General features: G+C 38.7%; 1 pseudogene; it reads right to left on the bottom strand.

Annotated features, from left to right (window-relative positions):
• Positions 1 to 529: 529 nt before the first annotated feature.
• Positions 530 to 2,784, bottom strand: LOC149160396 (L-type lectin-domain containing receptor kinase IV.2 pseudogene; annotated as a pseudogene).
• Positions 2,785 to 10,277: the final 7,493 nt, after the last annotated feature.

The raw sequence follows: 10,277 nt of genomic DNA, 5'->3' as shown, positions 1-10,277 counted from the left end.
AACATTAACTAATTTGTTTCTATAAATTTTACGTGGAGTTATGCTTTGATCTTTCATCTATATTTTTCTTCATGATAATAGAATAAAAACTACATTTAAACAATAATATTTTTTTACACAATACATAAATTTATAAAATTTAAAACCAATAAAAATAATACTTAAAATCAAATACAGGTAAAGAGGGTTGATGATGACAACGTCGTCGTCTAGCTATTGTTTTTCTTCAATAATTTTTGGGATGGATGATAAGTACATTTAGAGAGATAGGAAAATCCATGAATTTTGAGTCTCAGAGAAGCATGTACAGGAGAAACTGCCATAAATTAATTCAAAAATGAAAGAAAAAAAAAGGTTAATATTATGTTTATAGTATATTGAAAATGGAAACCCATAAACCATCTTTAAAAACCAAAGCACACTGCGGTACACTGTATTTTGCACATTGGCTCCATACCCTTAATCAGTTTTGCATTACATTCAATTTAAATTTGATAATAAATATATAAATAATAAGGTGCATTTTTATTATGAAATTCTGTTAGATGCTTTTGTATTAAAGACAAACAGAGAACATTTTCATTTATAGTAATAAACGTAAAACAATAATATATCCCATGCCTTTCTATGAAATTGTGTATAGCACCCGTTAACGCGTGTGTGGGGTTTACCTTGACGATGCGATGGAAAATTCTGTAGACAGCAGAATATAGTATTCGACCTTCGGAACATTTTGCAATTTGAACTAGCGGAGGCGGGATCGACCATATTCATTCTGGTCGGCTTCTGATCGACGTCTTTCCCTAGGCTTCTTTGTCATATAACGGAGAAAGACCAGCTCTCGGTTAAGAACCCATAATACTGACGTTTAACGAACCCATGCTGATGTGGGGAAGAGGAGCTTCGCCTTCCAGTATTTGGCAAACATGGCGCATGCGCAGCCGGTTCTCCGGCTCTGGGTGAGAACACAACAGCCCCAATTTCAGCACCTTCTCCATCTCGCCCACATCATATCCGTCCTTCCCCAGCTTTGAATCCGATGCCTCCAGTAGCCTGTCCTCGCTGTACAGCTCCCATGCCCACTCCACTAAAATCATTTGCTCAGCGTCCTTCGACAGATCCACGGGTCTCCTCCCGCATGCCACTTCCAACAGCAGAACCCCGAAGCTGAATACATCCGAGCTGGGAGTGGCCTTCCCCGTGTATATGAGCTCCGGCGCTATGTATCCAAATGTTCCGACCACACGAGTCGTCGAAGGATTCTCGCTGTGATCATGCAGCCGAGCGAGACCAAAATCTCCTAGCCGCCCGTTTAGCTCGGAATCCAGAAGCACGTTGCTTGCCTTGATGTCTCTGTGGATGACCATTTTTTCCCATTCCTCGTGCAGATACAGTAGTCCAGCCGCCACGCCTTTCAGGATCGCGTATCGCCTAGGCCACGGCAGTACTATGGTTGGGTTCCCGAATATGAGATTATCCAAGCTGCCGTTAGGCATATAGTCATAAACTATGAATAATTGTTTTCCCCTCCGGCTCCAGCCCCGGAGATGGACCAGATTCCGGTGCTGTAGACGTCCCATGCTCGAGATCTCTGCCACGAACCCTTTCATTCCCTCCGTGAACTCCTTCGTTATGCACTTCACTGCGACTTCTTGGCCGCTGCTGGGGAGAACGCCCTTGTAAACTTTGCCAAAACCCCCTTGTCCCAAAACATTATCACCCCGGAATCTGCTGGTGGCGATGCTGAGCTCCTTGTAAGTGAATCTATGGGGCCAGTACTCTTCCTCCCATTCTTCGATCGTTTCCCTGTTTTTCGCTCTTTTGAGAAACAGGACCGCCCCAATCCCCAGCGAGAAGAGAACCAAGGTGGCCACGGTGACGCCGGCTATGAATCCCGGGTCCAGACGTTTGGAATACATGTTAGCAAATGAAGGGAGACGCGACACATCGAGAGGCGGCGCCGTGCCTTCGGTGGTGAAGCTCCACGCCATAACGTAATGGTCTTCCACTAAGACTCCTGTGGCTGCTGAAAATCCAACAAACATCTTCTCTTTCAGAACACTGTGCAGATCAATTTTCATAGATATCAATGGCCTGTGCGGTCTCGGCAAGCCGGCCAACGTGATGGTAATGTTGAGGCGGCGTTGAGGATGATTGTAATCGATCCAGGCCTGTATGTTCTGTCCACTCTTGAGGCTCAGTCCATGGAAGCTGTCCACCCCATCCCAATAACCGGCAGGCACGGTCTGCTCCGAGATGAGGCTGTTGACGTCTACACCCACGTGGTTGTCGTCGGGATCATTGAATTCCGGATTCTTGGTCGTATCGAACTCCACTGCAAATAAGTGATTGTATGGCTGCCCGTTGCTGGTGAGGTCTAACAAGCCCAAATACTGGGACGCCAAAGCGCGAATGGGAGATCTGTGGGGCATCATGATGAAGGCTAGTCCATGTCCTGCTGCGGTGGAGGGACGATGCACCATCGAAAAGACGAAGGTAGTGCTAAAGGAGAAAGGGGTCTCGTTGCTTTTCATCTGGACGGGAATTGAATAGAGCGCGCGGCCGATCATAAAAGGCGAGTGCTTTGTCAGAGCGAGCACGGATTTGGAGCCGATGACAGAAGCGTCCGATTCCAATATCAAATGGGTTCCATTAAACCCGTCGAAGGTGAAAGTGGTATGTGGATGATCCTCTTCTGCGCCCCGTGCAGGAATAAGTGGTATGAAGAGGGAGGTGCAGGCTATCAGGAGGAGTATGCGCCATGGTATTCCCATCACTGGACGTTTCTTTGGGTGGAGCTAAATTCCTTCTTCGGAAAACTAAATAGATGATGGATATTAATACATAATCAAGTGATCTATAGCCGCAAACATCTATCAAATATTTGAAACAGACTGCAGCGTTGGGTGCAGTTGTCCTTCAAAGATTTGTTAGCACCCTCCTGGCAAGAGCATTGAAGGACTACGCTTCTTATTGTAAAATTCTTATTAGTGAACTTGTGACTAGTGACCAGGAAATTTCACGAAAAAATTAGTAAAATGAGCAACAATACGGAATGGCTTCGACGAAATAACCCATATTGAGCCATGGAAGAAGAATAAGACGGCAACGACAGAGAAAATAAGACTTCTCATTGAGGAAAGAAAGTGAAACAACACGTAATGCTTCCAAATAATGCCAAATTCTTGGAACGGTTAAAATATTAGTGTGTTTATTTTGGAGGAGGTTTCTATAACTATAATTAAATTAAGGGGAGTGGAGATATTTAACTTTATGATATGGTTAAACTTTATTTAAAAATAATTATGTTGTTTATAAATTTTTAATTAAATTGATTAATAAATTAATTGATGGAATGATTTTAAAAAACTTATGACGATTTTCAATATGTTTATACAAGTTAATATGTCCTTCGAAAATAGAATTTGATGTTTTTTAAAAAATTTGAAAATTTTTAACACGTCTTAATTTTTGCCATACAAGCTAACAAATTTTTGGAAAATAAAATCTTGATAGAAGGGAATTAAATTAGTTAACTACCATTCTAATTATTATGTTTTGAATTTTAATAAAATCTATTTACATGTTAAAAATCTTCATAATACAATGAGAATAGATATTTTTATATGTTTATTTATAGATATATGTTTAAATTATATATTAATTTTTTAATAATAATTTAAAATAAAGTTATGAATAAGTTAATTTCAATATAATGTGAGATGTATTATTCTAGGATGGTGTGATAATTTTGATGGAGAGGGGGAGTAGGATGTTTCCTCCCCACTTAGCAAACATGCGATAGGACGTGACAACAAGCCCCAAGGAATATAATGAAGTGTGAACATGAACCAAGTACTTTAGTAGTGTGTGTTTTAATGGCAATATTAATGGAGTTTTTTGCACAAATTGTTGATGGCGATCAAAGCACGTGCACTTGTGTGGAGTTGCACGACTAAGATGTTCATTTAAACTCATGGTAGGATGAGGAGAGCAGTGTAAATTTCCGAAAATAGGTAATTAAAGGAGAAAGCTAGCACCTCCCTGTAAGTTGTTAAGTTGGGTGCTTGGGAGTGTAGGAGGAGATGTGCAGAGGCCTCTGAGGGATCAACATCTTGTTATCCTCTTCCTAGGATGGCACTTGTCTATGGAAGCTGGTTTAAGAGGACGGGGAGTTGCTGGCTTATAGTTATCCTGGTGTCTAGGATTTTGGGAGCTATTTTTAATCCCAAAGCTAAGGTAATTTACCAGTTGGTGTGCAACCTTCAAACAAATTGGTCTTGGGAATTAGCAAGTTTCCTCCCCCCTTCTGCATGTGCATTAGGTTCAGTTGGGTGACGGGTGGACTTGTTGTTTTGTTATGGCTCAGTGGATTGAGGAGGTGACGAGTGTGTGACCTCTACATAGTCATTGTGAACTTTACTTCAGAGCTCTGAGGTGAAGTCTTTCCCTTTGTTTTTATCTTATTATTCTTTCTTCTGGGGGGAAAGGGGTTACTTGGCACCTATGGGTATAGCTTTGATGCTCTAGGGTTGTTCTGGAGGGAATTAGAATGTTGGGAATTCTAAGGGGGGAAGGATTTTTTATCTCTAGATTTTTATTATTAGTTTAATTATTTGTTCTGCTTAAATGGTAGGAATGGTATGTGTGTGGTTATAAAATTATCCGCAACTATAGCTATTTTGTTCCTCCAAATCCCAGATTTTTTTAAATCTTTCAAGTTTGGATTGAATTTGCATGTTGTTGATCAAAGAGATATAGAACAGTCGGTGAGGGAGCGCGCTGTTAAGGCGCTATGTAAGCAAAGGTCACCGGTTCTAGTCTCACTGATACCAAAAATCCAACATGGTTTCCGCTGGTGCGACTCAGGCCGGGTGCAATCCCCAGGTGACTTTGATGGCTTAGACGCCCCTGAGTCGTGGCCTCTCAGCCATAGGGTAAGGGTGATTTTCAGGATTCACCCACTTATCAACCAAAAAAAAGAAGTTGCATGTTGTTGAACAAAATTGAACCCTTTTGTTTGTGGTTGAAGGGGGGAGCCAATTTTTTGGAGTAGTGCTCATGGTCATATAACCCAGAAATAAGTAGGGATGATCTCACCACTCCGCAGTGATAAAATACAATCCTCTATCTGCAATTTTCTTGTATTTTCTAGTCATGTTAGTGGCTTATCTTATTCCATTGATGAAGAGACTATTAGTGATCCCTTGATGTGCATTAATTTTGTTGGGTATCTGAGTTATCAAGATGGGACAAGGCCCAAATATCGAGGGAACTAGGTAGACTTTGTTGGAGAAGTGGTGAGAATTTGGCTAGATTCAATTCTATGTTTGCATATATTAATGCTTTTACAGGACCGCTTCACTATCATTGTGAGTGATATAAAGTGGGTGGTTGTCTAGTTGTGGAATTCTCTATTCAAAACAATTTATTTTCTTAGGTTATTGTGGGAACATCATTGGAGGCTTGTACATGTTACTTGGAAGCCACATTGGAATCAATCAATTTCATCCAAGATGTCATGCCAACTAGCTAGAGTTCAAAGGGTGCAACTCGTTATCAAGAGAAGGCCCAAAGAGGGAAATATTGTAAGAACCAATAGCTACAAGACTTTATAGGTTGATACAAGGGACTTATGCTATATCTGATTCATGGGAAAATTGCTAGAAGAGAGAATGAGGCTCGATCCTCTCTTTCTAAAAATGAAGTGTGGTTTGAATGGACCAACTGGATCCTAGATAGAAAGAAAAACAGATGATGTTTCACCAAATATATGCAGACTATAGATTCATACTGGCAAATGAAGTTTATTCTAGGCACACATTGGCTGATAGGAAGGAGCATAAGAACAATGTCCTCCACTCATTGGAGTTCCTACACACCCAATACTTGAACACCATGGATCGAAATTGATGTAGATTGAACAATGCCTTGGCTTACCTCCTATGGGTAGCACGACTCAGGAGAAGACCAAAGCATTTGTTAGGATTACAGTTTCCAATCCAAAGCCCTCAGTATAGCATCTTATGACATTTCTTTTCATGTCTTTTGTCGTTACTATTTGGCGTTAGTATATCTCAAGACAGTACAGTAGATATAGCGAGTTTCTTGTATTATTTTTTTTTGGCTTCTCAGTTCTGGAGAGGAAGATTCATTTTTGTTTATGACCAAGTCTCCTTAGCGAGAAACTCGCATTGTCTATTTATCTCATGATGTAATCTCCTATTTTTCTAATTAATATAATTTTCACTTTAAAAAAATTATAAAATATATTACGAAAAAAAAATTATTAATCATTTAATTTATATAACTATACTAACTATTAATATAAAAATAAAATTATAATTTATAAATATAAGAATAACCTTTAATAACATCTTACATGTAATAGAGATGGCTTCTCATCTAAAAATTGTGACATTTTTCCATCCACCAATTCTTCATTGTTAATGGTTAAGTAATTTCTTCATTGTGAATTCGTGTTCAACATTTCTAGTTTCATTAAAAATCACTTTGGCAATTAATTTCTCATTTCATTATTATAGAATATGGAAATGGGTCTTTCTTAAAAAATTAAAAACCAAAGTACGAGTATCTAAATTTTATAATTTCGTAATTATATTTAAATTTATTAATTGAATTAGGTGGCAAGAACATAGTTTGATTAAAATTTGTTTTCATAATTAAAGATGAATGTAGAAATTATCAAATGTGGTTCAATCATCATCGACCTTGACACTGAATCCCGGGAGATTGCCTTCCGTAACTACAAAGATGGTTTTTTTTGGGATTGAGGGAGATCCCCATACTTTCGACATCGGTCAAAGATCTATTTGAGTTAAGCAATCATCTCTAGCCTGGGAGAAAACAACAACATCATCAATCCCCTAAAAGCAACATGCATTGCTCTTTGAAAGGCTGCCCCCATGTTGATCAAACCCAAAGGCATTTTCCTGTATGCGTAAGTCCCCAACTTAGTTTTAAAATCCGTTTTCACAATTGATCAAGGTGAGAGACAAAAACGTGATTATAGCCCGAGAAGTCGTTGTCGTTTTCACAATTGATGAAGGCGAGAGACAAAAACCTGATTATAGCCCGAGAAGTCGTCTAACAACGAGAGCATTTGTGAGCTCTAATAAAGTTCTGGAAAATAACACACAACCTAATATCTCCATTCGTTTGTCAGTTGACTAAATTAATCACCCTTTCTGTGTGACCGTGACGTACATGCAAAAAAAATTGCCACGACAAGCATATTGAAGTTTTGAGCAGTACCCATTTCCATTATTTTGCCTGTTTCTTTTATTCATGATAGTGGTATCAAAAAAGGCTAAGGGTGGAAAAGCCACAGACTAGATGTGCATTGAGATTGAAACATAATCTTCTTCGTTTTGTTAAATTACTCAAAACGGTTATAATGTATCTCTAAGGGATATGATTATTTCATATATGATAAATTTCTTAGTAAGATGTTGATTGCAATAGTAAATATGACAAAGAATAAGATGTATTATCTTGCCATGAATCATGATAGGAAGGATAACTTATTTGCTGAAAAGCAATTTATTTGGATGAATTTTTGTTATGACATTTTAGGTTTGGTCATCTACATTTTGTAGATTGTTAGAAAAATAGAATTGAATTTAAGCCCAGAGACAGAGGGGAGAGGCAGAGTAAAATTGTTTCGTGAAGCTAGATTTACGCGCAACTTACAGAGACTTAAAAATACAGCATTCATTCACTGCAAAAAACAAAGTAGAACAGAGTCAGTTTGGAGCAACACAATAATAACTTAGGATTGAATTCTAAATCATGAAAATACATTGACATGAGACTGCTGCTCATTCACCAAGTAAAACAAAGGTTTTACGGTGATTTACACTTCATGCGAAATAACACATAGTAAAACAGTAACTGTTGATTTTCATGTGCCCACGTGCCCACCAAAATTTGCTCCACCATTTTCTCCTCGGAGACTCTCGCTCTCTTTCTCTCTCTTTTTTTCAAAATGACTTTTACATACATATTTATCTCAACATACAATTTTTACATTAATACATAGCAGAGAAAATAATTAATATGTTTTTGTTGTTGAGTGTGGACAGTAATAGTCATGGAATGAATGTTTGCCCATATCTATTTACCAAAATACATTAAATGCCTTAAATACTTTTCTGTGTTGCGGAATGGTTCACGTGGTACTTCTATTCTGGCTTCAGTCCTTCCATCTTCAAACAGAGACGCAACCTGCAAAAATACTTCTAACAAGTATGGTAGTTGTCAGGGTGTTTAACGCGGTGGTTGGGATTAATATCTCCAACACTCCCCCTTAATCACAATTGCCGCCATTGACAATTTCCAAACAGTTTTTGAGATAAACAAAACTTTCACGTGCCAATGGCTTTGTGAAGATATCAGCAAATTGTTCCTATGACCTACAATGTTGCAACACAATTTCATCATTGTTAATCAACTCTCTAATAAAATGATATTTAGCATCAATATGCTTGGCCCTCTTATGAAAGACAGAATTCTTTGACAATGAAATTGCTGAGGTGTTGTCACATAAAATAGTTGTCGCTCCCTCTTGGTCATGACGAGGATCCCTCGACATCCTTCTCATCCAAACTGCCTGAGACGCTGCTGCTGCTGTTGCGCCATATTCATCTTTTGTTGTTGACAGTGACACATTTCGCTGCTTCTTGGAGGCCCATGAAATGGCTCCAGAACCCAAATTAAAAACATATCCTAACGTGCTCTTTCTGTCATCGACACTTCCAGCCCAATCACTGTAAGTGTAACCAATCATCCTGAAATCACTTTTTGCTGTGTACAAAACGCCATACTATTTTTTCCCATTGACATACCTTTAAATCATTTTCGTTGCTTTCCAATGTGTTTCCTTGGGTGTCTACACAAACCTCGACACCAAACTTACTGCATACATTATATCCAACCTAGGGGAGGTCAAATACATCAAGCCGCCTATCATGCTTTTGTATAATGTTGGATTGACATTGTTGCTACAATCTTCTTTGCTCAACTTCAACCCGATGACAATTGGAGTTGGTGCGGGCTTGTTGTTATGCATTTTAAACCTCTATAAAATTTCCACCACATATTTTGCTTGAGAGATAAAAATGTCATTTTTTGTTTGCTTCACTTCTATGCCCAAAAAATATCTTAACAATCCCAAGTCAGTCATTTCAAATTCACTCTTCATGACTTGTTTGAAATCAGTGATGAGGAAATCATCACTACCTGTAAAAGTAAAACCATCTACACATAAGATGACAATGAGAATCTTACCTACGCTCTCTTTGATGTAGAGAGTGGGTTCACCATTACATTTGTCAAAACCATTGTCCAACAAGTAGGCATCTATCCTATTGTACCATGCACGCGGTGCTTGCTTGAGCCCATAAAGAGCTTTCCTTAACTGATACACTTTTCCTTCTTGGCCTTCAACCCCATAACCAGGCATTTGCGCAACATACACTTCCTCTTTCAGCGCTCCATTCAAGAATGTTGATTTTACGTCCATTTGATACACTTTCCATTTATGTTTCACTGCAATCACCACAACTATGCACACTATCTCCATCCTCACAACTAGTGTGAACGTCTCCGCGTAACCTCTTCCATGTTGTTGCCTATATCCTTTGACCACTAGCCTTGCTTTGTGCCTTTCAATATTTCCCTCAATGTTGCTTTTGGTCTTATAAACCAACTTCACTCTAATGACATGTTTTCCTTTCGGAGGGCTCACTAACTCCCATGTGTCATTCCTTTCTATTGCTTCTATTTCTTCCTCCATTTCCGCAACCCTTTTTTCTTCTTTGACTACATCTTCAAAATGGATTGGGTCATCTACATGACAAAATAATGCAAATAAGGAATTTAGACCAGCACTGCTATCAACTTCTTCTTGCTCATAAATTTCATTTATATTTCTAAATTTTGGTCTTCTTGTGCTTGTTGAAGATGGGATTGACATGTAACTTTGTGTTGCGCTTTGCAGTGTGCTTGGAGAAGCACTTCCTTGGATGTGCAAAGCTATCCTATTATTTGTTGTTGGTGTTTCTTGCTACCTGCTTTGTTGCGCTTGAATAGGAGTAGAGGGTCACTATTGAGGAATTACTTGATGTTGTTAATTCCTCTTTGTCCTCATGTGGTATACATGCTTTGACATTGGCTATATTTTCTAAACTTCCATCCCATGCTTCCTCTTCTATGAACTACACATCTCCACTAATTATGACATTTTTGGTTAATGG

The sequence above is a fragment of the Pinus tabuliformis genome, chromosome 5_2 (assembly GCF_031772625.1).
Source record: "Pinus tabuliformis cultivar Carrire ecotype Pingquan chromosome 5_2, CPIR1, whole genome shotgun sequence".
NCBI classification, from domain to species: Eukaryota; Viridiplantae; Streptophyta; class Pinopsida; order Pinales; family Pinaceae; genus Pinus; species Pinus tabuliformis.
This window is presented reverse-complemented; position numbering and strand designations above follow the sequence as displayed.